General features: G+C 47.5%; 1 protein-coding gene across 1 annotated transcript in view; it reads right to left on the bottom strand.

The window, feature by feature from the left end:
* GRIK4 (glutamate ionotropic receptor kainate type subunit 4) overlaps positions 1-27,490 on the bottom strand; it is a 307,225-nt gene that overhangs the window by 177,178 nt on the left and 102,557 nt on the right. The window lies entirely within an intron of this gene.

Raw genomic sequence — 27,490 nt, 5'->3', positions numbered from 1 at the left:
GAACACACGCCTGACTGTCCAGGACCTATTCTGAGCGCGCTCGTCCTTTCATAGATTGATGTAAATCAGCCCTGACGAGGAGCCCGTTAAAAAGAGACGAATTGTTTTCCACTCTCCTGCCTGGCTCCATATTGGGTTATCTGTGCGGAAACGTAATTTGTTTCTTGATATCGCCCTGCTGCCACTTCCCCCAGGGATTAACATTCCGACAAAATCATTAGAAACCTGATGGAGTATCGGAGGCCTCCTGAGTCTGCAGAATGCTCATTCCTCAGCCTAACGAATGCCTCCCTTCCAGGCGAATGCTGCACTCCCATTCATTTCTCAGGTCCCTCCTGGCATACCACCAATAAACTCATTACCTTTGGGACCCGGCTCGCCCTAACAGCTCCTAGACCTCCCAAGCACTGGGAGAGGGGCTGAGGATTCTGTGGTGCAGCTTGCAGTCCGCCAGCACAGGGGAGAGACCACGGCTCCCCACCCCGGAGGAGTCCTGACATGCCCATCTGTGCAGCAATTCCCCTTGAAATGGCGATGAGTTTGGAAGATGTGACAATCCCCATGTGCACATCTTAGAAGGGACAACTCCACCTGCCCCTACAGCCTCAGCCACTTGACATGCTCCTGTCAGATGCCTGCTAGAACAAGCTTATGTTCCCCTAGTGTTTGTCGGCCGTCTCAGTCTGCCCTCTGAGCCCCAGTCTCCTCACTCAACACATCTACGGCTTGTCCTGCATCTGCCACCCCCTACCCCTGAGATTACCTAAGGCCCACTCCATAATGTCCAAGAGCCAACTCTCCCATGACTCACTCCCCCCAATTCCCAGCTCCACCTGGCTTTCCCACTCACAGTTTCTACCTCCCAGGTTCTAACCTCCTATTGCCCTTTCAGCCTCGGTGCTCCCCCTCCTGACACACCCTATCAAAGACACTGATTGGTTCCCATTTCTGAAGCGCTGGAGCACTTCTCAACCTTCTGCGTCTTCATCTGAGCACCCTGGGGAAAAGTGACTTGACCAGTGTCACATGGGGAGTCTGTGGCAGAGCAGGGACTTTATACCCAGCTCTCCCATTCTGCCTCTCTCATTTACTCTTCATGGTTAGTACTCAGTCCCTCTCTATACTCCATACAGAGGTTCTGTTCCCCATTTATCCATGTCAGTGATACTCTAATTATTCTCCCCTCTCCCCAACAGCTGATTGTGTGTCACTTGCACCAACACCCCACTGAGCCATGCACTCCCCTGATCCTTCAAGTCTTTGGAGTGTCAAGTCACCCACTAAATCAGGCCACACTGATCACCTTGCATAAAATGCAGGATGCCAAGCCCCAGTGTGCTTCCCAGCTATCCACTACCAGCTCTTCCCTTCTCTGAGGTATTCCCATTCCTCCAGCCACACTACACAGGAGACAAACGAGGCCTTTATCCCTCACCTGTGCATGACTGCACTCCTTGCCCCATTTATGGGCCCTCCTGCAAGAAAGGGAGAGAAGCCAGGTCTACACTAGACCTTAAAGTCGACTGTAGATACATAATTCCCATTACGGTAATTGAGTAGCTGGAATCGACTCATCTACCATCGACTTACCTGGCGGCCCTCGTAGAAGGAGGCTGACAGGAGAAATTCTCTCATCAACCTCCCTTACTCCTCAAGAGATTGAGGAGTACAGAGGTCGACTGTCAACAGGATAGTTCGATTTCATGCATCCCCATTAAGCGTACGAAATGGAACCCTGGAAGATCGACCCTGACTGGGTCAATCTTCCGGGTAGTGAAGACATACCCAGAAAGAGAAAAAAGCAGCCTCTCTTTGCTAAAACATTGCAGATGTCAGTCAATGCAGCTCCCTTCTCACTGTTAAAACTCCTTCCACAGGCAGACTGTTGTCCTGCTGCCAGCAAGGTAACATGAATCAAATTTGTGCCAATCCACACTCTAGGTGGCCCTGAAATTTGAATTTCAGGTTGAATTCATTCCTATGGTTCAAATGAATTTCTAAAATACCCGCTCCCTTCACATGTGCACAAACTCTTTCTCACTCATATTCTACATAAAAAGTATTTTTAGCAGTGATCACTACATTAGACAAAAGTTGCCCTTTAAAGAGCAGTTTTATTGCTGAGCGATGTTATCACAAAGAAGAAAATCGCTCCTAATTTTTATAAATTATCTCGTCATCTCCAACTAATTAGCAGCTGCCAAAAGCTGGGAAATCACTTGCTCCCCTAGAGACACTTTGGCTCCAAGCTTCACAGAGCGGCCACGGTCCCTTATGGTCTAAGATGACAGTGTAAGTGTCTCGCTCGGGCTTGGTTGTCTGTTGCATTATGAGGTCACAAGTTACACAAACTCACTTGCACACACCACAGCTGTGCTGCTCCTTTCAATGGTTATGAAGTGGCTTAGCCAGAAACTTTATTATGATCCAATCTAACCAGGCGGTTGCCATTCTCCATTCTCATTACCCTCTCTCTGCACCTGTGTGGATGTGTCTATAAAAGTAAACGAGCAAGCAGGCAACAGCTAAATGGCACTTAATCAGAAGTGAATGTATGCCCCAGTGGAGAGTAAACAGTTATTAGGGCAAGGGGAGAGGGAAGGTATGTAAGAGGGGGGATAATAAGCTATAAATGGGCAACAAAATAAATCTTCTGTCGCTCCAAGCGAGAGAGCATCTGGCTATGTGCTACCTCCAACGAGTTGTGAGCAAAATATTTATTTGCCACCAAGCACCTGGCAGGAGAGAATGAAAAGGACTGTGCCTGGGAGGTAAAGACGAATTTCATTGACCTTCCATCTTCCTGCCTGCCTGGAGAGGTAATATCAAAGTTGAGTCCCTGGCCTTTTCAGTTGCTACAAAATCCATTTCAAAGCGTCTGACATTTCAAGCAGCAGTTTTGGTGGCATGTGCACAGAGGGTCCCTAAGACTGGATTATATAGGGACAGGGATGGCCAAAGCTCAGGAGCAATGGTTGACTCTTCTAAAGACCCCTGTCTTCTCCTCATTGGCTCCTCAACCCAGTCCCCAGCTCATCCCTCCCTCCCTACGAGCAAAGAGGTACAGCTGCTGCTCAGCTTGCCCTGTTACTGAGAGAATTTAAAGTGCAGGGCTTGGTGCTGTAAATCCTGAAGGAGACGCAGGCTCAGGAGCTTCATGAATCATTGCACAGCATCTCAACATTAAACAGAGTGTGATTAAGGACCACAGGAAGTGCTGCTGGAACAGAATGCTGCTGTGCTAGGCAGATCACCCTAACCAGTCAACTTAACTGGATGCTAGGGAGGGACCCAATCCTATGAAATACTCAGTGCCTCCTCTGAGAGGCTCAGCATCCTCACAGGGCCAGGCAAGAACAGGCTCTGGCTGCACCCCGACTCAGCAAGCAATGTGCTTTTGTCCTGCAAAGGGGACTCCACTCACCATGCTGGTGACCTCTGCTGCTTGCCTTGGGAATTAGCTTCAGAGGGCCGTACACCCTCTCCCACTGGTGCCTAGTCTGGCCATCGGTTCTGCTCCTGGACCCATGTCACTCCAAGAACTGCAGCAGCCTCTTCATGAGACAGACCTATGCCCATGCCACGATCCGTGCTCCTCTCTTCTGAAGGTGAGTGCTGCTGTCCAACTGTCCCAAGTACTGGGACACTTCCCCAGCACCCTCTTTGCCCACGCCTCAGTGGCTCCACCTGCCAAACCCAGCAGCTGGCCGCTTTCTGCTTGTTAAACACCCAGATACCCTCCTTGAACTCCCAGGAGTATCTGACCGTGCTCTGCCATGCAACTTTTCTTATACAGACCTGCCATGCCCTAACTGGCTGCTCTGCCCAGACCCGTTCTGATTGGCTCTCTCTTGTGCCACCTCCCTGGGACTCCACTAATCCCTTGGAGGCCAGTGGGGGGTCAACACCCTGACAGGATCGCATTCAAGTCACTGATGATTAAAATGCTGAAATCAGATGGAATTACTCACATGCTCAAAGTTAAGCCTGTGAGCTAAATCTATAACTGGGCGCCCGTCACTAAACTGAGCAGCTGCTACATTCAGTTCTGTACTAACGACCACTCACTATTCTCTCATTGTACCTTTCCACCTCCAAGGTATTGGTTTTAGAGTTATTGTTCCAGCCTCACAATCAAACGTGAGCACATCTGAGATTCACCAAAAGAAAGAGAATGCTGTGTGGGGACTGGCAGAAAAGCCCCTTTGCTAAACACGTGTTTGGTCCTCTCTTTACTTTTCACAGGACATTCATCCTCAGTCAAGATGTGCAAAACAAATAAAGTAACACACTGCTCTTTCAATCAGTAGGTGGCAGAGCATTTTACAAGATTAACCTCCATGTGCTTCAAAATTTCCCTCCAGTGACTTGCCCAGAGGTACAAAGTAACTCAGCAAAGCAAGAGTCAGGAAGAGAAGCCAAATCTGCCAATTTTCAGCCGCTGCTCTACCCACCGCATGCACATAGGTTGCTTCCAGATTACAAGAGAAACAAGGTGGGAACGGCCGACTTCTGTCCCGAAGAAGAGATCTGTGTTGATTGAAAAATTGCCACTTTCACCAATAGAAGAAGTTGGCTCAACAGAAGATCTCCCTTCATTCAACTTCTCTCTCTCTGTGTCTCTCAGAAGATATTTCCAACAGTTACAGGCTATGAGATTCCCACTACCATTCAGTATATCCAGAGCAACACTATAGGGACAGAAATGGCCCATAGGACAGCCAAGAAAGGTATATAGTGATGCACATGTTCTATGGACAATCAAAACTCCAAATGTCCAATCCCCAAAAGTAGGAAAATCAAACATAATTTGACTTACTTCAGTCTAATCCCTTTGGATTTATGCCCCTGGGTGCAGAATTTGATTCACTGAGTCTACTGCAAAATTGGAATGGAAGGTTTTGGCTGTAACAAAGTTCTAGCCAGGAAGTTAGCAACACTTTTCCCAGGTCTTCTGAAAGTGCATATTTTTCATTCAGTCTTTGAAGGGAATGCAATAAAACTGATCCCATTGTATTCCTCAGAACATTAAAAATATGACCACCGAATAACAAGTTTCACTGTAGAATCTACGACCATTTAATTCCCTCAGCAGAGAGGCATTGAAGAGGCAGCATTATCTAGTGGGTAGAGCGTACGAGTAGCACTCATGAGACCTGGATTCCATTCCCAGATCTGCCACTGGTCTGTTGAGTGACCTTGGTAAAGTCACTTCACGTTTCCATGCCTCAGCTGCATCCCCCATCTATAATCTGTTGAACCCTTGTGCTTGGTGCTTTCAGGTTCAACTGATGAAAACTGTGAACTATCTGTACTTGCGTCACTCAGTTTTAAGTGTGGAAAAAGATGTAGCTCAATGCTAGCAAATTAAGGAGAGAACAGTATGACTTCCAGAATCTACTCTGGTATATTGGAGTTCTCTGCTACCCACACGAGAACGTTGGCTTTTTTAAAAAATTGAGTAGAAAATAACTCTGCTTCACAGTTCCCTTTGCACCCTGGGCTGCTTCTTTGGCAGCTCAGCACAGAGCATTGATTCTACCTTTACAACATGAATAATTCTGGATTTCTTCCAGCTTGCAGAGGGGATGAATAAGGAAGAACAAACAGTACATTTAAACTAAGGTTCCTGGACCCATGGGGCCATTAAAAGATCCCCTGGTGCTTTCTGAAAGAGATCAGGGTGTTTTACGTGGTATTGTGGACAGATTCCAACTCTGGTGATTGCATTCCACTTATCTGGAGTTCCACCTGCTGTTCCAAGCAGATGCAGGCCTGGTCTACACCTAAAACGGAGATCAACCTAGCTTCCCTCCCTCCAAGGTGCACAAATCTCACACCCCAAGAACAGTGGGGTCGACAGCCTTGCCAGGACCCTGGGCAAAGTGGAAGGCACTCTGTGCACCTGGACCAGGCAAGGCTGAGGGCAGCACTCACAAATGCCCAGAGCACGCCGTGTTAAAGAGCCCAGAGCACCAGCTGCCAGTGGCTGGGCGCTCCAGCCCCTTTTGTGTCACTGCACCCTGGAATAATTGCTCCTGTTGTTCTCCCAAGGGTAGGCCTGCCCAAGAGACATGGTTAAGCCAACCTAAGCCTCTGTGTAGACACTGCTGGACAGATAGAAGAATTCATCTGTCCACTGAACTATTGCCTCTCATGGGGAGTGGATAAACAGCAGCAATGGGAAAACCCTTCCAATGCTGTATGTAAGTCTACACCACAATGGTATAGCTGTGCCACTGTTTTATGGGTCATGTAGAGATACCCACAGGATTGTTATGCTGAGGGTACTGGTGAATGTGTGGCTCAGAAGCAGCCTGGAGACTGGAAGTATGTCTACATTGTGCAGATGATTGACCAGGTCAGGGTCAATTTTCCAGAGTTCAGTTTCACACACCTGGCAGAGATGCACAAAATAAACTACCTGGCGTCGGGAGTTGACCTCTGTACTCTTCGATATCACAAGAAGCAAGAGAGCTCAATGGGAGAGTTTCTACCATCAACCTCCCTCTGTGAAGACAGCCAGATAAGTCGACGGCTGATAAGTCGATTCTAGCTATGCAATTGGTGAAGCTAGAATTGCGTATCTGAAATCGACTTGCCATCTAGTACAGCACAAGCCTTGGTGTGACTAAATAGTTCACAGCTGTCAGGTTGAGTTTTGAGCTCCCCTACTTAACACAGAAAGTGGCTGTGAACCTACCCAGGACAGAATGGGCAGAAGACTTCTGCTGAGTTACGTGCACGTGCATGCCAGCTGAGAACAGAAGCGTACAGACAGGCAGAGAAAAAGAGGAAGGTCACCAAATAGCAGCTGGTCAGCACAGTGTAAGTCACGACCCTGGAAAAAGCAAGAGAGAGTGCTTTCTGATCTGGAATTCACTAACGAGGCTTGGGGAAGTAAGCTGAGACATGTCCCCTTTTACTCTTGGTTCTTCCTGCAGGTCTTTGAACAGTCCTTGTAAATAAGCCAGAGAGCATGACACAAAATACCAGACTACTTTGATTTCTACCACCCACTGGCTCATCCCTAGGGCCCCAAAACTTGACTGGACTATTCAGTGGTGAAGGGGTCAAGGTATTCTCCCTACTCCTTCCTGCTCTGCCTTAAGCTGTTAAAAAAAACAAAAACAAAAACAAAAATAACCCCTGCTCTTTACCTTGGAAGTGGGAAGTGGCTGCAGCATGAGAGGTAAGACTCAGTGCTGGATGTTTTTCCATGCAGCTTTTCCAAAGTTCAGAACCTTTTGGAGGTTAGTCTGTCACTAATTTTTCAGGATATGTTACAGGTTGAAACTCTCTAATCTGGCACCCTGGTGCTGGATGAGAGGATTTGCCAGACCCTGGGAGCTCAATATTATCTAGCCCATTCCCAACCATTCCATTACTTACTGGGCTCTCAGATGACACTTAGGGGGCAAATTAGAGTTAATAAAGCACAGAACACTTAGAGCCAGGACTGGTGGCTGGAAACAAACTTTATGGAACTGGGGGAAACTTGGCCACACCCATGATAAGTGGTCGTCCAGCGAACTAAAATCATGCCAGATTACAGATGTTGCCAGTCGAGAGAGTTCTGGATTAAAGAGGTTTGCCCTGTATTAATAGTAAATTACTATTAATAATTATTGTTATTGATTATTGTTAATTACGCCATCTAGAGACACCAGCCGAGCTGAGGACACTGATGCACCTGGCATTATACAAACAGAGAGAGAGTCCCTGCCTCTTACAATCTAAATAGACAAGGTGGACATAGCATGGGAGAAGACACAGAGGGGTTTGCAAGCCAGTGGCAGAATGAACAGAACCCAGGTTTCCTGTCACTCCTGTGTCCTACCCATTGGTCCATTCTGCCTCTTGAACACAACAGGGATTTTCCCCACCCGCAGGATCTGTATACGCAAAATAAATCTCCAAGTGACCTTTGCCTGACAGCTTTAATGGCTCCTGCTCTCTGCTGTCTCCAGCAAAAGCACCTAGTTTGACCCAAAATAACCAGTACAGGCCATCAATTCTACAGCCTGCCAAGCAGCCAAAGAAGCTCTGACTTGATAAACAGTAACTGCTCCTTGGGAGCCATTATGGGCTATTGAGCAAATGAGACCCGTTATAAGAAAAAAAAAAAAAAAGGGTCTGTATTTACACAGGAGCCTGTAATGAGGCCATCCATCCTGTCAGCTTCAGGCGCTTTGGCAGGACAGACTCTTATGCTAAATTTTATTCTCTTGACTTCATTTTATTTTCTTTTGTAAAGTAAAACGTGGCAGCTAAGAACAGGCCCCGTACGTGTGTTTTTCGTTCGTGCTTTTGGAGCTGAATTTGAGACGATCATTCCATAGCAGGTGTCAGACTGAGGTAGCCTGTGGCTCAATCTGTGAATATCCCATACGCCAGAACGCAACAGTGCGTTCTCTACCTCCGTCGGTTGGGATGACATTAGACAGGCTGAGGAGGCCCTGCTAATTGCCGGGACAAAAAGTGAGGCCTGATGTAAAAAGTTTGCTCACCCCTGCCTGCCCTACAGCCTCCACATGCAACACTGACTGCTTCGTATAGTCAACAAAGATCTCTTTCCTGCGATTCTGCCCGCCTGCTGCTTGACTCATGGCTAACAAGACACTGCGACTGATTCATATACATACGTAATGGGCTCTCCAAATGCTGCCACTGGAACGAAAGGGCCTTGCATGAATACCCACACAAGGAGATCTTCAAGCCAACAAAGACATAAGAGTACTGTGGGTTACCCAGTCTCAGACCAGGGCATGGTGCACAACCATGAAACGCTGTTGGCCAACGAGTGCCCTAATCATGCGAGAGATCCAGTTTCAAGCCCCTGCTCTGCCTGATTCAAACACATCCCAGGTGAATGCTCCAATAACCAAGCTCGCTCTCTTTTTCATGACAGTTTCTCAAAGATTTCATTTTTATTCCAATGAAATTTCAAACCCTGGAAATTTTTCACAGAACAGAATTCTTGTTTTCCATCCAGCCCCAGTGGCTTGTCCCTTTTGCTTTTGCAGCGGGTCAACTAATATTGTTTTGACTGAACCACTTTGGTAAGTCAGACACAATGTTCTTTTTCATTCATGTGAAGAATAATTTTATGTGCACCGAGGCATATGCAAATGTGCACCACCAGTAGAAACAAAGTCCTATCTGTGGGCACTCTGCTAAACAGCTGGGAGGCACTTGAATCTCTCCTGAGTGGCCACACAAGCATTCAGGTTACAGGGAACGCTGGTTAGACATGCCACTCCTGGCGACTCGAGCCCATTCATGAAAATAGGAGGCACCTGTCCCAGAGTGTGACCCGACTCTGCTGCTGGGGTCAGCGGCTTGGGGGCAACAACAAAAGCACATTGTGGAGCTGCGTTTTGAGGCATGGTGGAACCCGCAAGGCAAATGCAAAAAAGGAAGACCCCGAACAACATGGAGAAGGTGTATTGTGACTGAAGGACAATAACTGGGACACTCCTGGAGCCAGCTAGAGGTTATGTCCCAAGACAGAGTGAAGTGAAGGAGACTTGTGGATGACCTATGCTCCATGTGGAGTACAAGGGTTAAGCAGTAGCAGGGGGAGTAGTAACAATCCTAGCTTTGCGAAAAGCCATTGTAGATTGCACCAGTTTGGTTGACCCTGTCAGGGACCACAATGAACCAGCATCAGTTGGGGTGCAGAATGCCTGGCATGGCTGTCACACGTGGATGCAGACTGACTTTGTTCAGATGTTGCAAGCTCTTGCAATGCAACAGCTTCTGACAAGTCCGCTTTGTTTTGTGACTAAGTGCATGTTATTCCCCTATGTGCATAAAAACAGCACTTCCACCCAATTGCATCAGTCCCCCAGCAGAAACAATCATGCCAAAAACCCCATGTGCAATTGATGTTAATAGAACAGAACTGAAATTAAAGGCCAGAAGGCTGCAATTGCCGAAGTCCCCTGGGGACAGGGGATGGGGTAAGATCCACTGTTAAATGAAGGAGCCACCTCACAAAATAACCTGTTTTCCTTCAGAGATGGGAGGATGCAGGACGGCTGAAAACAGTTGGCCTAACAAATCAGTGAGGAAATGACAGAGGTGAGGAGGAGGAGGACCATGTGGTGATGACAAAATAAATTTTTCAAAAGCAGCGTTAGCACAGACTGGATGCCAATGGAAACATACTGGGGAATGGAACGGCTGTGGTACACGCACACACAACACACGTGCAACCTCTGCAAGCAGCTGCTGGTTATAAATCGCTCTGAGCAACAAGAGGAAGCAAGAGAAAAATACCTTCTGTTGATGTTGGTGAATTCAGACACCACACCTGGGAACAGGGTAGGGAAGGGATGCATGAGACAGAATAATGCAAAGAGACTCCTGTTGCTGTCTTTCAGGTTTTGTTGTCCACTGGACTCAGCAAAAGGTTTGCAAACCTTGCCCGCTCCATTGGCAGGGAACCTGGGTTATATGCTGAGTTCTCACCACAGCCTTGCTTCAGCATGGGGTGTGACATGAACCCAGGCAGGAGCTCCTGGGCAGAGTGATGTTCACGGATCACAGCCAATGGGTTCCTGCAGAACTTTACAATAGTGGCTGGTTTCTAGCTATTCCATCACGGGAAATTGAGTGTGGGAGGTGGCAAACATAAAGTCCTTCTCTTCACGCTCGCTTCTGCCTGGTGTCCCCAGACATCAACACTTGACCAGATGATTCCAGCATCCTTCTGACTTCATGAACCTCAACTGGGATCCATTCATGTAGCCTGCTCCTGCCACTGGAACACCAAGGGCCCACTAGACAATCACTAGGGGGGAATTATCTTCAGCACGTATCCTCAAAGAGATGTAGGCTCCTGCCATGCATTGAGGCAAAGAGGACCAAAGTAACCTTTGAGGATCTGGGCCTCGACACACAACAGACTGCTGGAACTACAGCGAGGCTCTACAAACTATGGTGATGGGGCTGTAGAAGGTTCACTGCTGTGTCAATCATGCCCATCCACTCCCGTTTGGGCCAAATGGTGCCACCTGGACAGAGAATTATTTTTAAAGGCTGTTGCTGATGCCAGTGTTTCTTTTGTAGGAGTATTTGGAAGCCAAAGGGAACAATCTCTGTGGAGGAGATTTGGGGTAACCCAGCTAACCAAGAGCAAGGCCTTTTATCCTGATGTTTCTTTTGACTGAAGAGCAGGCTGGATTAGCTGAGAGGTCGCAAACTAGAACAGTGCCTGAATAAGCCATTAAAGCTCTTCAATCCCTTGGCTAAATAGAAGTAGCACAGGAACAGGGCGCAGGAAGAATACAGGAGAGGGATGGGGGTTAGCAAGGGGCTTGGAGAGCAGATGACTAAGGAGGTAGGGAGGAATCAAAGAGAGCCCCAGCCCCACATGCACCAGGTTGGTGTATCTTAAACTTTTTGCGACCACAAAACAGCAAAAAATAATATTTTTTGTGCAGAACACCTATGAAAACTTTCTTTAAAAAATTGCCCACAAACAACAAAAAATAAAGCAACATATGCAGCAAAAGTAATTTACTCAGGTGTCATGGCACTGAAGTAGTAACATGGTATCTGGTTTTAATACAACAAACGATAGACCATTGGTGTATTTTGCCAAAGGCTTGTGGCACACCTGCAGGTTCTTCTCAGAACACCAGTGTTCCACCTCACATAGTTTACGAAACACAACTCCAGAGGTAAATATAGGACCCAGTCCAAGGGCCTGTGACATGAATGCAAGTTCTTCCATTTGACTTCAAGTGGGCCTTCGTGGGATAAAAGCATCAGTGGAGAAAGGAGATGGGGAGATCTGGTCAGGAGGAGGTGGGGGTGGAGGAAGAGGAATGCTGCAAAATCTCAGGATCCCAGAGCATTTCGCTCCAATGAGCTACCTAGAAGATTCCCGTGCAAGCAAGAGGGTCTAAACTTTCTTCTCTGAGCTGGGCCTCCTGTATGCTTTGACAGGAACAAGTGCCTCACAAGCCCAAAACCTAGGTGATACCACTGCTAATGCCACGCCTTCTGTGTATCCATTCCAAAGAAGTGACATCCAAACTACACTGAAATCACTAGCTCAGTCTGGCAAAGCATTTCCCATCACATCTTCTCTTCACTGGTTTCCTTCCCGCATTCAGCACCATTTCCAACGGTTTCAAATCCTCAGCATGCATGCGCACACAAACGCTCGGGAACAATTCCACCTGATGCGGTGGAGTCACCAGAAAACAAATCTGTTCTTCATTGTTTGTTTGTCTCTCTGATTTCCATGCCAGGAAGATGAACTCTCATATTGAGAGAGGCCCACAGGAGCTGATTCTCAGGGAAGATAAAGAGGCACTTGTGCTCCAAAACACAAGTTTGCCCATTGCCTGCATATGAATTCCCCTCTAGAGAGAAGCTGGGAAAGCAATTTATTAATCGTCCTCCTGTCTTCACAATCACCTGAGTGTCCATGCAGTCCACATGCCCTCACCACTCAAGGCTGGCAACCCTGCACAGATCATCTCCACGTTTGAGGGGTTTCCGCCTCTCACCCACTGGACAAACTGCCAGGGAACGTGCTGTAAGAGAAGCAGTGTGGCATGGCTGATCGTGTGCTGGATGGAGACTATAAATATCTGGGTTTTATCTCCAGCTCTGCTCCTGAGACACAGCAACAGTCATAGAATCATAGGACTGGAAGGAAGCTCGAGAGGTCATCATGCCAAATCCCATGCCCTCATGATAAGACTAAGTACCCTGGATCATCTCTGACTTTCTAAACAGATCTTAAAAGTCTCCAAGGAAGGAGATTTCACAACCACTCTAGGCAATTTACTCCTGTGCTTAACCACTCTGACATTTCAATCCTCTCTCATAGGTCATGTTAGCCATTTTTCTTGCATTTTTCTGGACTTTTTTCCAATTTGTTCACAATTGGTGAGTTGCCTCATTTCTCTCTCTGTGCCTGTTTCTCCTCCTACCCTTGGTCTGCCTTGTGGGGTTGGACTTTAAACTCCTTGAAGATAGGTCTGTGCATCCAGAAAGCACCAGCAGGGACCTCTAGGTGTGACTGCATTACAAATAATACCGATCTAGGGCCCCATTCTGCAATGATACTCTGGGGCACTTGGCGCATCACAGAATCGGGCCCCTACCTTCTATGAGTCTGTGTGTTGATTTCCATCTGTTTGCTGAGCTCCTTAAGCTGAGGATACTTAGCAACTCACAGGTTTAGGCCCTGCCTTTTGGGGCAGAGGTCCTGAAACATCAGGAGCAGTTATGTTTTTCGGCCCACCATAAAAACACACAGGTCTGACTCACTGACAAAAAGGCAACAGACAACTGTATTTACCCTGGTGGCCAGCTAAATTAGGCAAAAATATCTGCTTTGATGTTCTTGCTGCACCAGATCTGCTCTAATGGAAGAGGCTAGTTAGTACCGGTTAATACTTAATAACCATCTTATTATGATACAATGTCAGACCAATGTTTTTGCCTTCTAAATGGAGGTGTTTCCATTCCTTGGCATCTCTGCTTTCCAATGATCCCAGGGGCCTTTGACTCTACGAGCCACCGGAGGAATTAAATTATGCACAATCTCTGCATTGGCACTTGGCACGAGGGAGAATTTTCCCCATAAAGGCTATTAACTCAGTGGCAGCTCTACCAGCGAACTTCCCTTCCGCCAACGGAGGAAGAGAGCAAGCTGGGAACAGGGAGCAAGCCGCTCTTCAGGCAGCCAACAGGATCCATCATAGAAATGTGAAACCTTCCCAGATGATAATTTCCCCCTCCCCGCACCCGTTTCCCCATATTACTGCAAGTCCAGCTCTGCCATGCACCCCACATACATCCCCCTAAAAAAGGGCTTTGCCTTTCCATCAGGAATCCCTGCAGCTGATTAAAACTCGGTTTATTAAATAAAGCACTGCACTAACAAGGGTAATCCACTGATAATTTCACTCATTTAAGCCCTATTTCATCTCCTCCAAACAGACTGATTTCCATTTAACAGTCTTAATTCTTTTAGCACACTCAGTCTTCCAAATTGGCTTCAACAGCGGATTTGACATTCAGCCATCATTTTCAGATAAAGTTCTTTTTGTCTCTCCAAGCCCCCATGGCTTCCAGAGTGCAAGCGGAATTCATTAACGTTGTCCTTGGGAGAATTAACCATTCTGCCCCTCAGCCTTTGCCAGCTGAGAGTCACAGGCTGGTGGGGGCTGAACCAAGAGTGACTACAGTTGGCCTATGGTTTGCTTCCCTGTGGATTTTCTGCCCCTTCCCACACATATACACATAAGGTTCAGTTCGAGAACTGAGCTCTGCGTTGATCTCAGAGCACCTGTGTTGGCATGACTCAGTGGCCAATATGGGAATATCATTCTGATTGCTTTGCAAGCCTTTAGCTTTAGGCAGGGGGCTGGACTCGATGACCTCGTGAGGTCCCTTCCAGCCCTAGAATTCTATGACTCTATGATTCCTGCTGTGGGTTAAACTGATGAGCGACCGTCCCACACTCATTTCACTCCAAAGGAGAAATGTCCTGCCCAGGCAGACAACTGCACTCAATGGGTTTGGAGAGGACCTGCTCACCAGTAGACGTCTGCTCACCTGCATATTGCTGAAGCCTCATGTACATAAGTCATATGAGGATTTGGGAAGCCTGGCAGTGTTCCCTGTAAGCTAAGGGCATGGGCAGCCACCCAGGAGAGATTCAGGCGCCGCCCATCTGATTACCAGCTAGTAACATGTGTTTCTACTGTGGTGCACATCTGCACATGCCTTGGTGTGCATACAATTTTTTCTGCCCATGGATGGAAAAAAATTAGAGGAAGCACTGGAAGTGGTTCTCATTAGTCATGAGTCCAAATCCCTTACACAACTTTGGAAATCTCAACCTCTGTTAGTAGCTGAAAACACAAATGAATTTGCTTTGAACCCCAGTGAGGAAAAAAACAAACAAACAAACAAACTGCACAGTTGCAGTATAATCTTTTGACTGGATAACTGCTGCCCCCATTCTGCCAGGTCCCCATGAGGAGGGACTGCCAAGCAAAGAAATCAGAACTGCACGAATTCCTTGAGGCAGCCAAGAAAGTGAAAGGAGAGGAGAAATATTCCGTTTTCCCATCAACCAGGAGTGCAAGAAAATATATGACATGGGAATCCTAGGAGAGCCACCAAATAACTATGGCCTGGCTTCCTGAAACTGCATTGCACCAGCACTGCACCAAGAACGGGGACAATGATGCAACATCAGGGCATCATACCACAATTAACGAGTCTCTCTCTGGGGCAACATTCAGTGTTATAAGTGGCTTTTCTGTGCCACAAGCCTGTAAGACACGGATCTGCATATTCCATCCGGCCTGAAATACATTAGAGTTTAATGAACAGGCATTCAATGACTTTCCGCCTCTTTTGCAAGCTCCTCTCTGCAAGTTGCCTCACGTTTATGAGTTACCTGACATTATTTGCCCGGTAACTTCTGCAAATAATTCTTTATCTGTGGCTATTTGACAAGAAGTTTGCTGCAAGTAGTTTCAACTCCCCCGGTTTTGACAGGCCATGGAAGTCACATGCAAAGCTCCAGCTATTGTTTTACACCTGTGTGTAGAATAAATTTTGTTATGTGCACCAAGGCATTGGCATATGTGCACCACCAACGAAAACACATGCCAGCAACTGTAGATACTCTGCTCGTCTTCTGGACTAAATTGCTCCTGAGTTGCCACCCATGTGCACTGCTTACAGAGAACGCTGGTCACAGGGTATTTTTCAGTACCCAGTTGGATAGGCAGCAGGCTTACTTCTGCACTGTGTACCTTGCAATAACCCATCAGAATTTCACTCTCAGTGACTATTCATCTCTTTGCACATGAATATCTCTGGTCCCCTCTAACCTTCCTGCCAGGAAACTCAGTGGCTGGAATATGGAGAAAGTGAGCAAAGAGACATGAGCCTCGTGTATAGGAATCTTTAAAACACGGAAAATAGTCAGCAGTATTTGCCCAGCTGTACTCGCAACCTACTGTCTCTGTTGTACAAGCAGATACACAACATTTAGTACTTCCAGGGCATTTCTTTGGGATATGCAAAGCACTTTACAAAGGTGTGTGAGTGGGGCGGGGGGAATACTCATCTTCATTTTGCAGGTGGGGACAATAAGACACAGAGGAAACTAATGCGTATATTTATCTACATGCTGTCTATCAGTAATTCATTGCGAATAGGGACCGAACACCAGCCACCCAGGAAATGCCAGAGGAGTGGCTGTAAGAGCTATCACAATGCCCTTCCCTAGCCTGCAGCCAGCTCTGCAGTCCCCATTCCCCAGTCTCACTCTCTCCCCTCACTCCCTCTGCCCTGCCATTCACAGGGTGTTTCTGCCCCCACTCCCAGCCCAACTTGGCTCAGAGGAGGCAGCTGAGGTCAGACCTGGTGGGCACCCTTTGGCAGTTCAAACCTGCTGAACCCAAGGAATGCAGGAGAGAGTGCAGGTGTCCCTTAGTGTCTGTTGCTCTATTGCTTGTCTTATAGGTGAGGATTTATTTGTGTATCTATTGGATCTCTATGTGATAAAACCGTCAGTTCTGCTCTGGAAATATAATATCTCCAGATGTGAGGAAGTGAGCCTGCCCTATGAAAGCTCATCACCTAATGAATTATTTTGTTAGTCTTTAAAGTGTTACATGACTGCTGGTGTGTTTTATTAGAATACAGACTAACTCGGCTGCCTCTCTGTTACTCGGTAAGGCAGAATGCAGTTTCAGAACTCTGAACATTGTTGATTTTGGTTTGAGTCATTAGAAAGCCAATAAATACAAGCCTGAGAAACAGGTGATTTTCCTGCAGCAAAGACCTGTGTGACATGTGTCTGTTTAACAGCATTGCCCTGGGACTGTCGCAAAGATTATGACTACACAACAGTAAAAACTAGAGTCCTTGTGTGGCAGATGTAACAATATCCCAGGCAAACCTTATGGAATTCAGTTTAATACTTTGTGGGTACTGTTGTATTAGCATGTAGGGGTGTGTGTTTGTCGGAAACAACTCTAAAAGACTAACTAATACAATCACTGGGAAGGATTAGAAACTTCAACAGACTGTTGGAGACAACACACGCGAGTAGTATTTCCCAAAAGGGGTGATGGGAATACAAACAACACATCTCAGAGTCCATTCTCCTAAAGCTGAGCCTGGAGAAAAACAAAAGGCCTACCATCTGCTCCCAGAAACTCCAGATCAAAGACTCCAAACTGCATAAAAGATGACTAAATTCGTCACGAGTGTGCCAGTTCTGAGGTAAGAGCATGATGAATTTGCAACCAGAGGAAAACCCCTGGATGCAGATTCACTGCGTAGGGACATAGAAGATCCCTCAGCACTTTTAGTAACAGAAAGCAATGGCTGAAACTTTGCACGCCTTTCTCATGTGCAAGCTGCACCCTCCCACTTCAGCAGCAGCTGGTCTACCAAGAAAGCTGTTTCTGCTAAGGACAGCTTTTCACTGCAGGGTAAGGTAGAATTTGAGAAGTTCCTGTCCACACAGCAGAAATCCTAGCTGGCCTATTGGAGTCAGTTAAAGCCTGATGCTTGAGCTAGCAGAAGCAGCAGTGGGGACACCGTTTGAAAGTTGCTGTGCATGTTGGCTCACACTTGAGCTAGGTTAACTCCAGAGCTGTTAATCTGAGTGTAGATAAGCTACCTCTGCAGCCAAGACAAGCCCTACAGACTGTGCTCAAAATCCGCAATACACAGCCCAGTCCTGGATAGGGGCAAGGGAAAAATGGGGCAGAGGCTATTTATCACATGGATTAGTGCAAAGGCCCATCTTGTGCTGCTTGGGAACTTTCCGTAGATATTCTTGCTTCAATGATGCCAGCAGGAATCTGGGACTAATCTGAGCAGGTGTTTAAGTATCCAAGGGGCAGGTGTCTTTCACTTTCATTCACATAAAGGATTTTTTTTAACTAATGAAAGAAATGACAAGAGTAGCTTTTTATAATGACTGGTTTTCAGGCTGTTAAAGGAAAGAGAAATGTTAAAAATGGCTGAAGGCTAGAGGTACCAAAAATCCTACTCGGCAGCAGCACGGGATGCAGTCATGGGCAGTTTATCAGCATTGCGCTGCCCTTGTTTCCTGACCCCTGGCTCAGACACAGGAGAAGACAATTAATCAGGCTGTGAAAGCGTGTGGGTGAGTGTCTACGATGGTTGTATGTCTTTGTCTCTCTCTCTCTTTCTCTCTCTCTCTCTCGTCATGTTAGTCAGTGCCGTAGTGAACTTGTACCTTGAAGAGATCTGGCATGCAAGTGATCAGCTCAGCTCTCGAGCTCCCATCCTTGAGATGAAACTTGCTACTTCCTCCTGCTTCATCAGCCCCTACTCTAAGACCAAGGCAAGTTTCAAATCTAGCACAAAGGAGTGCAGCTCAGAGTAGCTTTCTGCTGCAATACTCAAGCGTTCCACAGTTTTACTAGGCTTGACAGAAGCATAAACTTGTCACTACAAATCACTCTTAGCGCTAACTTGCTATCCATGTGGCTACATCGGCACCTGCTGCCAGGCACTGATTTCACAGACAAGACAGTTTATGCACATATATGAATCAGAATCAAGGTGGAGGCCACCAATCTCCAAACAACACTGATTCATCAGTGCCAGTTTAACATGCCTCTCAGATATGGCCAGACACTGAGCCATCAGTAAAGACAATTCAGTCCAGTGGGAGCAGGGAAGGGAACAAACCCAGCACATATGCACAAACAAAGCTCAAAAGGGTTGTTTGTCATGAATCCAACTCTCTTCTTCCAGCTTTCCAAGTGCCCAGCCCTATTCAGACTTCATCCCCTGCAAAGGGGATATGGTAGATCTAGCCAGGCCTGCTAATAGGGGCTGGGGGGACAGGCAAAGGGAGCAGGTTTCCCAACCCCGGGAATTTCAAAGGGGCCTGAAGTGCCACAGCAGAACTGCTCTACCACTTTGCACAACTCTGAGGAGAAAGGAGTCCCAGCCCCGTAATCCAAGAGATGCGAAGGGCTCACTGCGCCCTTGGCTCTGCCCCTTTTCCCCTTGGCCATGCCCCTTCTGAGGCAAAGAACCAGGCCCACCTCCCACCTTGCCCTGGGGCCTGAGGTGGCTGTAGATGCAGCAGGGCCAAATGGTCAATAGGAAGGAGCATTGACTGCAATTGTAGCAGCAAAGCTAGCAAGAACTGAAGCACAGACCAGACTAAATAAGTGCCCTCTGCCAGCGCAAACATTAGACACAGCATTCTGGGACAGCTCTACATATACAGTTAGACAACGTCTCCTCACTCATTTCAAGCCCCATACTGCCATCCTTGTCCTCATCAAACACTCCCTTACTCTGCAAATAGTCCTAATGCTGAGCAAGAGCGTCAACAGCCAGGCCCTCATTATTTAAAATCTAAGGCGATTTGCTGGCCATGGCTGAGTGTAGTCAGGCAGACCAACAGGAGGAGCAAAGTGCTGTGGGGCCCGGCAATTCAACAGGGCCCAGGGCTACTGCAGCAGTGATGGTGGCCCAAATCCTGAACGCTTTAAATTGTTGCTGGATCCCCAAGCAATGTGCTTGGGGCAGCACTGAAGGGCTGGCGGGGAGAGACTAGCTCCAGCCCCACCTCTTGTTTCCCAATGCCCCACCTCTTCTGGGAGCATGGAGCCACTCCCCACTTTCTCAGGGGCCGGGCAATCCTGTCAGCTCCCTGTGTACATTTCTGCATCGACTCAGGGAGGTTGTGTTTAGACTGCAGCCCAACCTTGAAATAATTTATGCAATTTGCACAATGCACACTGTGTAAATTATTTCGAGATACCTTATTTAGAACTTTATGCCATCCAAACAGCGCCAAAGTTTGAAATAAATGCTTACTTCGAAGGTTCCACTACCCCTCTCACGATGAGGGAGAGCAGAACCGGAACACTGTGCTCAAAATAGCGCTACTATTTCGATTGCAGGAAGAAGCTGCAAAGTTGCTATTTCAAGATACATTTATATCCCAAAATAGCACCTAAATAATCTAAACATAGCATGCGTCAGCAGAATCCACCTAATCTTTCCTGAGAAGGATCAGCTGCTAACAGGGTGCGTTGTTTCAGGCAAATAGTGACCATTTGCGGCCACAAAAAGTTTTGCCCAGTTATCATTTTAGGATTTAGCACATGGAGAGAAAACTCGCCCTCCCACCTCAAATAAAGAGACCAGCCCTGAAATCACAACAAACATTTTTTGCCTGCTCCTTTAGAGAGGAATGGGTCAGAATAGGTGGTACACCTCAGCTGACACTAACTCTGCAGGACCTCTCTCAGCATGCAGATGTCCTGGAGAGACCAGCACAGTTGGCTATTGCCACAGGGCTTGGACTCCTCTGTATCTAAGAAGTGGCCACTGTGTCCTGATTGTCTAGCAAGATTGGTGTCTTTAAAAGTCCCATCAAGGACCTGAAGGCTAGGGCTAAGAGAAGTGGCATTTTTATCTGCAGCTCTTTTCTCAGGCAGACCATCTGGATGAAGTAACATCTTTTTGTGGACTCTTGAGCTTACACTGAGCACTTCTTCAGGCCAAAGACAAACTTCAAAGCTTCTCTCTCTCACCACTGAAGTTATATATTGCTGCCGCCACCTTCTCTCTCCAATATTCTGGGACCAACATCGCCACAGCAGGTCTTCCAAAGCAGCCAGTCGCTGCAAAGTGGATTTGTTGGGAAAGTCAAAAGAAATCAAAGGGCATTTCCAGAAGATGAATTATTGAAAGGAACTGACATATGTGTGGGTGGTTTGGGGATTTATGCACATAGCCCGGGGAGCATAAATAAAATATCACTCTAATAGAGGAACTGTAAAAACAAAATTAAGAGGCTGAATAGCTAACAAATGAATATTGTACTTTGCTGCACCTTCCGTTGCATACCAGTAGCAAATAAAGAATAACAATGAATCTATTTCACCTTAATGGACTTGACTGAGGTTTCTTTTACAGGAAAAACAAGAAGAAACATTTATAACATCCCAACCAGACAAATTTAGTAAGACGTGCATCAGTAAGAATGTTATTTATGCTCTGTTCTGTCCTCCACTTTCCCTCTTCCCCAATCTAAAGATTCTTTGAAGAATGTAATCTGACAAGCAAGAATGAAATGCGAGAACAACAGTGACTAAAAAATTTCTTCCTTCGACTAGCTACCATCTCACTGAGAGGCATATTACCTGCACTGACACAAAAAACCCTGGCAGTGCAGGAAGCGTCCATGCCGCAGTACCTGAACTGTGCGGCTCTAGCATAGACATGTGCTGAGAGCCACAGCTCCTGGGTTCTGGTTCCAGCCCTGCCTCTGATTTGCAGTGTGATGCTGGTCAAACCCCTCTTCCTCTTCCCCTACCCAATGGCTCACTTGTGCCTGGGAGAAATGGAGAGGCAGGGCAGGTCCACACCACAAAAGAACCTCGATCTAAGATACCTAACTCCACCCCCGAGAACTGTGTAGCTGGAGACGTCGTATCTGATGTTGAATTTCCGGCATGACCCCACGGGGGGAGGTTGATGGAAGAAATTCTGTTGAATTCCCTAACTGCTTGTGACAGTGAGATGTACCACGCTTGATGTGGGTGCCCTCTGGGTTCTATTTAGCGCATTCCTACTTGGCATGCTAAATCAAACCCGGAAGGTTGACTGCAGCAGCATTGATCTTCGGCTTAGTGTAGACAATCCCAAAGATACTTTCCACGCTGCTTCATATGCAAAGGAGGAGCTCCTCTAAGAACAACATCCTCCTCCAGACACTGAAGATTCATCTCTGCTGTGATGCCTACAAGACGCTACAGCTATTCTTCATTATAGCACATTGTCTGCAAGATCCTCCAGGCAAGTACTGCCCTTTTGATGATGTATGTGTACGTACCCCGGTGAGGTCTGATCCCTAATCGGGGCCTTGAGGTGCTACTGCAATCTGAACCTAAACCAGATGGAGATCTACAGATGTAAAGTGACATGTTATTTACGATAATGGCTTTGCACACTCGTGTCCACTTGGGCATGAAATTACGTGCCACGGGGTGTCCAGAGCTTTCAAAGTATTGCCCTAGCTGTGGCTGATTTGAATTAAAAAAAAAAGCATTATTCTGAATCCCTTAACGAGATTGCTGTTCCACTCCCGTATATACGAGCCAGCTAATCATGTATGTGTTTTACTGACCTACTTCTTTTCCAGTTCAGCTCTTTTCCTCTTGGCTCGGCTCCCCTCTGGCTAGGTGTAATTAGTTCCTCTTCCTTCTGCAGAGGTGATACTTATACCTGTTGTTCCCAAAGGAGGTGTGATAAGTGGGTAAGCAGAGCACTAATCACAACTCGCCAGAGGAGAGCAGCACAGCTAATGCCCCACCGGGAGCTTTGGAATTCTTAGAAAATATCCTTATTTATAAGTGGAAAAGTTTTCCAGACACTCATCCTCTTCTTGGCGCATACAACTCATTTGCTCTTTGGCTGGAGTGTTAACCAATGAGCCCTCTAATTTTTTCCAGCCATGTTTGGAATAAATTTTGCTAGGTGCACCAAGGCATGTACAGATGTGCACCACCATTAGAAATCCATGCTGCCACCTGTGGGCACTCTCCTCTTCAGCTGGGTTGCACCTGAATTTCCCCTTTCTGGCTGCCCAATCGCCTAGTGTTAACCCAGCTTCACAGGCCCCTTTAGAGCCCAAGGCAAAATAAGGCCTTGTGTACATTTGGGAATAGCAATCCATGGCCAGCAGTTAGTGTGGCTGCATTGATATCAACCATTCAGGCCACAGTTATGCAGGAAAACTGCATCACATAAAAGAATGCACGTGCACCTTGTCTAAGACAATGCTGAGGGATGTTTGGAGCAAAGCGAGTGGTGTGGCAATTACCTGCTAAGGAAAATAGGATTAACCATAAGCAGCTAACACAGCTTTAATCATGATTTTCCTTTTCATGGTTATTAGCCAAGCTGGCCTGAGATGCAGTCCCATGATCTGGGTGTCCCCATGCTCAGGTGACCATACATCCCACTTTGGCCAGGACAGTCCCTTTTATAAGCCCTGTCCTGGCCATCATGACTTTTCTGGCAAATCTGGCATTTGTCCCATTTCCTGTTGCCAGCTGATGGCCAGCAAGCAAGAGCAGCCAGGACAAGTGCTCAGTTTATGGGGTGCAACCAGTGTTCCCTCTATTCTTTTCCATCCATGGGTGGAATCAATTTTGTTATGTGCACCTCGGCATGTGGGGGTGTGCAGCACCAATGGCAACGCGTGCTGTCCATTGTGGGTGCTCTGCTAATCAGGGAACACCGTGTGTGACCCCTAGCGAGGTCTGGAGGAACATGTGGAAGCAGAGGTGGCAAGTGGCCATGTCAGGCCTGCACAGGAGGGAGGGCTCAGGAGCACGGTTTGGGCTGGGCCAGCCCTGTGCAGGCGGGTTGCAGGGGGACCTTGGTCTGGCCCTGTGCATGTGGATGGTGGAGCAGCAGGCTGGGGGGGGTTGGGCTAGCTCCACACATGGGGGCAGAGTGGGATCTTGAGCCAGCCCTGGGTGGTGTCCCATTCGTGGTCATCCTACTCTGCGTCTCCGACTTCCAAATGCCGGGCCTGGATGACAGGGAATGGATTACTTGCTAATTTCCCTTCTGTCTTTCCTCCCTCTGAGGTGTCTGCTACCAGCCACTCTCATGGGCTAGACGGGCCATTGTTCGAACCTTGTTTGGCCATCCTAACGTTATCGCCACACTAAGAGCAAAAATGCACTTAACCTGTCTTCACAACTACACCTGAACCCCCGTGATCCAGGTGGTCCCCACGTGGGATCACTCACTGCATGCTGCTGCCCCTCCACCTCCCATCTGGGGCAACAGCAGTGCAGCAAAATGCATTTCTTGAGGCTTTTCCCCGCCGCTCCCAGAGCAGAAGGGGTTGAAATTTTCAAAAGCATCTAAGTGATTTCGCGGTTCCAGGGATTTCCTAAGGGCCCAAGTCGCTCCTGAATACAGGAGTTAGGATCCCAAAGCCTTTAGGAAGTTTTGAAAATTTTACTCCAGGCCTCCTACAATATTAGACATTCCAGTTGCTTTGCACAGCTGCTTAGGCCAGTCGCCGTGCTTTGCTGCTTGGAGAAAGGCAGTTGTATTTGGCATTTCATTGGCTTGTCATGCTTAACACCTGCTGCACTCTGACTAGCTCAGTTGGACAACCCCCTGGGCTGCTCTTGTCGACACCCAGACGTCAGCACCGGCCTCACTACACACTTTGTCAGGCACTGATGACTTAACTGGAGCACTTCCTGACGGCTCACCAAGCTGAGATTCATAACTCTGAGGGCAAAGATTTCCCCCGCTCATTTCACAAGCGGCTGACTAGGTAGAAGGACCTGAGATGTCTTGTCTAAGGTGACTTAATGGCAGCTAGAGCCAGCAATACAAGCCAGGAGTCCTGACTCCCACTTCCACAGACCTGTCGGCTGAACCACACTGCTGCTTGGCTGGGGTAGTGACCAAACACACAACTTTAGGTCACAGTGGGGTCGGATACGCATCTGAAAGACTGTGATGCATATCCAAAGCTTCCGAACCACCTGACCCTTCTGCTTGTACACACCTGACACTCAGGCCTGGTTCTCACTACTGGTTAGGTCAGTGTAAGCTTGTTGTGTGTAAAACCTCAGGAGAACAAGGGAGGTGAGTGTTCTGATCATCTGCTTTCACTCTCAGTTGCATCTATCTGGATAATGGAACCTCTGGGAGTTTCATCTTCAGCTGCTACCCTTGTTGCCTTGCAAGATTCCCCATCCATGCACGTGGGACGCCGAGCCAGAAAAGGAGGAGAAAAGAGGGGTGGAGGGTGACACATTTAGCAAGATCCCCCAAGCCACTGCTGTGATGGGACCAGGTGCAGAGGCCTGGAGGGTGAATATTTCAAATGGTACAGAGTAATAACGTGCGCACAGGAGAAAGGCTCAGGGAAAGGAGAGTGAGATACAGCAAATGCAGATGTTGCAGATTCTTGCAGACCTGCAGGTTCAGAAATCATGGGCCCACCTCCCTTTGAGGTCCAGAGAGAACATTTCACACCTGTTGTCCACACAAAAATATCCTCAGTTCCTGCCCTAGTTATGTGGACCAGGCAGAGGATTTGCCTACAGACAAGACAAGGTCCTATTGGCTGAGTTGACACAGTGAAGTTGTTACCTGTGAGCCACATATACTGGCAATATAAAATACCCAGGACCCACTCTGGCCAAGAACCCTCTGGCTTGTTTTAATGAAAGAACGTGACTCAGTTCCCTTCCCCCATGGTAATGTCACCGACTGAGTCTGAAGGGATTTCTTGAAAGATGACAAGTAAGGGAGAGGGAGGAAATCACCGGAAGCATGAATGAACGACAGGAACTAAATTCACTGGGGAATAACAAATGCAAATCCCGACAAGGTAATCAAGTCTGCAGAAGTACTGACCCTTGAAGGAAACCGCACAGCTTTGAAGAAGCCTGAGCAAATAAAGAAGTGAAGTGATCCCAGAACGGGTACAACTGCTGTGACAAGGAGGGTCAGACCCTGTGTGGGCTTGAAAATTTTCATTGGAATAGCAGATGAGAAAAGTCCTTTTGGCAAAGCTGAAATTTTCTAATGGCAGAAAGAGAAACTGACTAAAGCTTCCCACCAGGGCTGCCAGGTTGAGTGCTGCTTTCTCTTCCGACAGCTCTTGTTCATTTCATATTCCAAGTTCCAGTCCGGGCTTGCAGGCAGAAAATTGAAAAATTCTCTTCTGTCTCCCTAAAATGGAGTATTTTTCTTGAAAGCTCTTCTGGCAAAAAGCTTCGCAGCTTCGATTTTCAACCGTGTTTGGGACACGTTTTTTAAAAATACCATGAACTATTTCAAGGGGAAGGACTTCCATTTTTCAGCCAGCTCTAGTTGGAAGGATTTTGACACCTCCCAAGGATGCCATAAAGAAGATGAGTGACACCTGGCATGGCAGATGACAGCTCTAACTACAAGGAGGGTTTTCATTTTTTTTCCCCTGTAATGCTTCTGTTCTAAGTCAGTCTCTTGCTGTCTTAAGGTTGGCTGGGCACTGCTGGTTATTCCTGTTGTAGCCCTGGGAGAGGACAGAAGGGCCAGGGCTGAATTACATGCACACTTCCTAAAGGGTTCAGGAGGACAGGAAGAACTCCTACCTCAGTCCTCCCCACCCTGGGGAGAGAGGAACTTAATTTCCCACACTCAGAGAGGTCTGGCATGCCTGCAAGGAAGCCATGAAGGAAACAAACGTGCAGCTACCTCAGAATGGAAACATTCCTTGCTTCTACCGCAACCAGGGAAAGTCAGACTACCCCAAAGGCAAGGCCTGGGGGATGCACCTACCACCGCCCCAGGCAATGCTCCGACCTTGCTCCTCTGCCATCCCACCCCCTTACTGCGCACCCCAGCAATGGGGCCAGTGGACTACCCGGGCTGGAGATTGTGCGCAGCGGCAGTAGCAGCAGCTGGAGGTGGAAGTGGCAGTTTACTCTGCTCCACCGCAATTCCCACCTCTGCAGACTGCTGGGAGGATGGCACAGCAGAGCAGAGCAGACTGCAGCTCCTGCCACCCGGGGAGGAGGTGACCCCCCTGCTGCTGCCACATGAAACCCTCAGCCAATCCCCCAGCCCGTTCCCAGGTAATCCTCCCTGTTCTTGTCCATGGTACCGCTGAGTCAGCTACCAAAAGCTCAGGGCCTGAGGGGGCTACCCCACCATTTCCTGTGGAGTGGAAAATCAGCCCATGTCCTGTTTCTCAGCTGCACCGTGATCTACTAGCAACAGCGAGAAGCAGATTTATTCCAGGTGTCACCTACATATGTGAAGGAAACCAATTAGCCTCTTCTCTCCTACAAAGAGTTAATAAAAACAGCTTGAGACTCCAGAGACAGTAAGAAGGAAAACTGTTTCCATCCTTTGAACAGTGGAGTGAGGTGTCAGTACAAGGTGAGTTCCATCACCCCTCTTTCTGACTGCATTTCTTTTCTCTAACCCACACGGTCTGCAAATAAATGCTGACGGTCCTGGTTTCTCAAACGCCTTTTAATAAACGTGGGTCCCTCCTGAATTCAGTGTCTTGGCAATATCAACAGTTCTATAATGCCACTAAACTGTATTCAACTTGGGTTGAATAGATTCAACATTTCTCTCTCTCTCCAGTGCGAGGACAAAGAAAAATATTGCTGGGGAAAGACTTTTTGTTGTTTGTATAGTGCTTGCAGGCGCATTCAGCAAGAAAGCCAAGGGGAAATCAAGTTACATTCCATAGCTCTTCCTCCCCAAGGGGCCCGTGCCACAAATTTATATGTAAAAGATTCCCAGAGGGTCACATTAACTTGATGAAAACAATGCAAACATGAATACTCACCACAAGCTGCATTTGATTTATGCTCCTGTAGCGACGGTACCTTCCCTAGAAGGGAGCTAAATAAAGGCAGCTACAAAGGCCTCGCACTCT

Source organism: Carettochelys insculpta, chromosome 25 (genome assembly GCF_033958435.1).
Source record: "Carettochelys insculpta isolate YL-2023 chromosome 25, ASM3395843v1, whole genome shotgun sequence".
Lineage (NCBI taxonomy): Eukaryota > Metazoa > Chordata > Testudines > Carettochelyidae > Carettochelys > Carettochelys insculpta.
The sequence above is the reverse complement of the archived record's forward strand: the minus strand, read 5'-3'. Positions and strand labels throughout refer to the sequence as shown.